This window comes from Babylonia areolata, chromosome 15, assembly GCF_041734735.1.
Source record: "Babylonia areolata isolate BAREFJ2019XMU chromosome 15, ASM4173473v1, whole genome shotgun sequence".
Classification (NCBI taxonomy): Eukaryota; Metazoa; Mollusca; class Gastropoda; order Neogastropoda; family Buccinidae; genus Babylonia; species Babylonia areolata.
This window is the reverse complement of record NC_134890.1, coordinates 21,826,682-21,831,681: the sequence shown is the minus strand read 5'-3', so window position 1 is coordinate 21,831,681 and position 5,000 is coordinate 21,826,682. Positions and strand designations below refer to the sequence as shown.

The 5,000-nt window shown below is 47.8% G+C and overlaps 1 protein-coding gene across 3 annotated transcripts in view; it reads left to right on the top strand.

The window, feature by feature from the left end:
- Window positions 1-5,000, top strand: part of LOC143290491 (uncharacterized) — a 78,424-nt gene that overhangs the window by 409 nt on the left and 73,015 nt on the right. The window lies entirely within an intron of this gene.

Here is a 5,000-nt window from a genome sequence, read left to right as displayed (position 1 = left end):
CAAAAACACATTGCTTAACATTTACGCATCAGATGCTTATTGTATTTGACAATCTATGTTGATATTGTCATCTAAGTTATAGCAATACGCAATCGGTTTAAGGCATTGTAAATGTATAACGCCACATTGCACAATACAGTTTCATTTCTGGATGACATAAGCAAATTGAATCTAAAGTGGCATGGGTTATGTGTGTGTGTGTGTGTGTGTGTGTGTGTGTGTGAGAGAGAGAGAGAGAGAGAGAGAGAGAGAGAGATTGTTTTGTGACATCATGGGAAACTGTTACGAGTTATAAGAGGGTGGTGGGATGAACTGAATTATTAAACTAGCGTCATGTCGTTTTGTGTCACAGTGTGAGTGACTCCTTTTTGTCGGCCACGTCATTGTTTTTGTGTTCAAGTCATTTCGAGCTGTGAGGATATTTTTTTTAATTTAGTGTAGAAGATTGGTAAGGGATTGGGGTGTGTGTGTGTGTGTGTGTGTGGGGGGGGGTGCTGCCATAGGCTGTGTGTATCTCTGTCTTTCTGTCTCTGTCTGTCTGTCTTTGTGTGTGTGTCTCTGTCTCTGTCTGCCCCTCACTGTCTCTGTCTCTTGTGTAACTCTTTCTCTGTCTCTCTGTCTTTGTCTGTTGTCTCTGTCTCTCTGTAGCTGTCTGTCTCTATGTCTCTCAGTCCTCTATCTGTCTGTCTATCTGCCTCTCTCTTTCTCTCTCTCCAATCTCTCTCTCTCTCTCTTGCTCTTTGTCTCTCCCATTTATCTCTCTCCCATCTCTTTTTTCTCTCTCTCCAATCTCTCTCTCTCTCTCTCTCTCTCTCTCTCTCTCTCTCTCTCTTTTCTCTTGGTCTTTCTCTCTCCCATTTATCTCTCTCCCATCTCTCTCTCTCTCTCCCATCTCTCTCTCTCTCTCCCATCTCTCTTTTTCTCTCTCCCATCTCTCTTTCTCTCTCTCTCTCATCTCTCTCCCATCTCTCTCTCTCTCTCTCTCTCTCTCTCTCTCTCTCTCTCTCTCTCTCTCTCTCTCTCTCTCTCTCTCTCTCTCTCTCTCTTTCTCTCTCTCCCATCTCTCTCCCATCTCTCTTTCTCTCCCTTGCTCTTTCTCTCTCCCATCTCTCTCTCTCTCTCTCTCTCTCTCTCTCTCTCTCCCCGTTTATATATATATATATATATATATATATATATATATATATATATATATATATATCCCATCTCTCTCTGTGTCCCCTTTATCTATATTTCTCTCTCCCATTTCTCTCTCTCTATCTCTCTCCCATCTCTCTCTCTGTCCCATTTCTCTCTCTCTCTCTCTCTCTCTCTCTCTCTCTCTCTCTCTCTCCCATCTCTCTCTCTGTCCCATCTCTCTCTCTCTCTCTCTCTCTCTCTCTCTCCCATCTCTCTCTGTCCCATTTATCTCTCTCTCCCCATCCCTCTCTCTCTCTGTTGCTCACTCTGTATACATAACACTATCCTTCGAACCCCTCACCCCCACCCCCACCCCCCTCCGGAAAAGCATCCCACGATTAATTCGTCGTCCTAATCCTAACTCCTAAGAATCCCCACACGTTCAGGCAACCTGTGGCACGTGCAGATTCTACGACACACCTTCCTCCTCTTCACGACCTTGAGATCTTCCTCCTCCGATTGCTCTTTCAGGCGTTTTCCTTTCATTAAAGAAAAAAAAAAGGAGTGTGTGTGTGTTGGGGGGAGGAGGGGGGCGGGGGTGCGGGGGGAGAGAGGTGCAGGGTAGGGGTGGGGGTGTGTGTACGGGGGTGGGGTGGGGGGCGGCAGGGGGTGGGGGTGGGGGGCCGAGGGGGCATGGGGGGTTGCAAGGAAATCCTACCGTCTTCTCTGAATCACACGTCATGCACCTTGGAGTTGGAGAGAGAGAGAGTGTGTGTGTGTGTGTGTGTGAGAGAGAGAGAGAGAGAGAGAGAGAGAGGCAGACAGGCAGACAGACATAAAATCCCTCGGTCTTCTCTAAAACACATATCTTGAGGTGTAAGAGACAGGGAGACAGAGAGGGAGAGACAGAGAGAGAGAGTGTGAGAGAGTGAGAGAGAGAGAGAGGTGGTGAGGGGTAGGCAGACAGGCAGACTGACAGAGACTGAGAGAGACGGTTAGACGGGCGTACAGAGAAATAGAAAGCTCTGAGACAGGGCTAGAGAGGGGGAGACATGAGGAGGGAGCGGGGGTGGTGGTGGTGGCGTAGATCTATACAGAGAGACAGAGAGAGAGAGAGAACTAGATTGAGGGAGAGAGAGGAGAGAGAGAGAGGAGAGAGACGGTCAGACAGGAAGAAGAGGAAGCGTAGAGACAGAGGAATGGGCAAAAAAAGAGAGAAAGACATTGACAGAGAGACAGGAGGCGTAAAACACGCGCGCGCGCAGACACAGACACACAGACACACAAAAAGACCCACACGCACACACGAACACACACACACACACACACACACACACACACACGAACACACACACACACACACACACACACACACACACGAACACACACACACACACACACACACACACACACACACACACACACACACACACACGAAGAGAGAGACGCACAGAGGGAGGAGAGACAGAGACAGGGAGTCAGGAGGTAGACATCACACTGCACAAACATCGCCTTGTTTGCGACGACGCCGCTGGTTTCCTTTTGATCCTCCCCTAACCGCCCGACATGACAAATCTGTGAACCCCCTCCCCCCCCCACACACACACCTCCTCCTCCCCTTCTGACCTCCATCCGGGATCAGCAGTAAGGTCACTGCACTTAAGGGTGAAAGGTCAGGAAGAACCCCTCCCCCCCCCCTCTCTTTTTCTGTTGTTGTTTGTTTGTTTTTGTTTTTTGTCTGTATTTATTTATTTATTTATTTGATGATTATTATTATGTGTGTGTGTGTGTGTGTGTGTGTGTTGTTTTTTGGGGTGGGTTGGGTTGGGGGCGGGGGCGGGGGCGGGGGGAGGGTGGGAGGGTAATGGGAGAGACAAGCTAAATCAAGTAGTGAAGTCAAAGCAAAAATGATAAGGTACATGAAACCAGATATGTATGAGACTACAAAGAGGGTGAGAGAGAGAGAGAGAGAGAGAGAGAGAGAGAGAGAGAGAGAGAGACGAAACGAAACGAAACGAAACGAAACGAAATTTTATTTAACCAGGGTAATGAGATAAGCAAATACATTTGCTTTTTAACACCCAGCCCTGTGCACACACACACACACACACACACACACACACACACACACACACACACACACACACACACACACACACACACAAACAACACACCCAACAACAACAACAACAAAATCACGTACAAAATGCAAATATTAAGAGTAAGAAAATAAATCAAAGAGAGAGAGACAGACAGACAGACAGACAGAAACAGGGACAGACAGGCAGACAGACAGACAGACAAACAGATAGAGACCACAATGAGAGAGAGACAGAGAGACATACAGAAATATGCACACAGAGAGACGGAGACAGAGTAGATAATGATAAGAAGAGGAGTACTACCAATAGCATTTCTATCATGGTCATGGCACCATAAAGTTATTGACCCATTTTGACATGTAGTCATGATAATTATACGATCAGGCTAGCCACCTGAGTCCAGAATCTGCAAGCAGACATGTGTGGAAGTGAACACGAGGGAAGGAAGGAAAACTGGATGTGTTAGATAATGAACACTTTTCGTGGGGTTTTTGGGTTTTTTTTTTAACTGTGCGATTCTGTCAAGGAGTTGGATGCGAAGAAGTTCTGCCATAAATCAAAAACGTACTTACAGCTTCAATATATGCAAACTTAGGCACTGCGAATTCAAAAACTCTGATTTAAAAAAAAAAAGAAAGAAAAAAAAGAAAGAAAGAAAAAAGAGGTGTTGATTTTATAACTTTCTATAACATTAAGACTTTTTTTTTTAATTTGTATATCGGCGACAGACACACACGCGCGCACGCACACACACACGCACACACACACACACACACACACTCTCTCTCTCTCTCTCTCTCTCTCTCTCTGTCTGTCTGTCTGTCTGTCTCTCTCTCTCTCTCTCTCTCTCTCTCTCTCTCTTTCGCACGCACGCACGCACACACTCCACTCTGAATATAAAATCCGCCACCACACCCCACACCCCCGCACACACACACACACACACACACACACACACACACACACTCACACAAAATGATCAGCCGGCACCAGACCCTACGTGTGACTGTGATTTCAGCCGTGTCTGCCAAGAAAGGGAAGAAGGGTGTAGGGGGGTGGGAATGGAGAGTGTAAGGGGGTGGGGGTGGGGGTGGTGGGGTTGAGACGTGACCTGTCGGGGCCAGTCTAGTGATTTTTTTTTTTTTTTTTTTTTTTTTTTTAAAGCACGGCCTCTTCTTTAGAGTGTTCTCTGATCTGTCCGTCTGTCTGCTTGTGTGCCTGCCTGCCTGCCTGTCTGTCCGTCTGTCTGTCTGCTTGTCTGCCTGCCTGCCTGCCTGCCTGCCTGTCTGTCCGTCTGTCTGTCTGCTTGTCTGCCTGCCTGCCTGTCTGTCTGTCTGTCTGTCTGTCTGCCTGGCTGCTTATCTGTCTGTGTGTCCGTCTGTCTGCCTGTCTGTCTGCTTGTCTGCCTGTCTGCCTGTCTGTCTGTCTGCCTGCCTGCTTATCTGTCTGTGTGTCCGTCTGTCTGTCTGCCTGCCTATCTTTCTGCCTGCCTGCCTGCTTGTCTATCTGCCTACCTGTCTATCTGTCTTGTGTCTGTCTGTCCGTCTGCCTGCCTGCCTGCCTAACTGCCTACATGTCTGTCTGCCTGCCTGCTTGCCTATAATTTGTCTGCCCATCTGTCTGTCTTGCCTGCATGTCTGCCTGCCTGCCTGCCTGCCTATCTGACTGTCTGTCTGTCTGTCTGTATGTCGGTCGGTCACAATTCTATCAGTCTCTACCATCGGTCCCAGTGCTTTTCATTTAAGCGAGCGAGGACATAGTTACGGCGGTGTAGGCTCG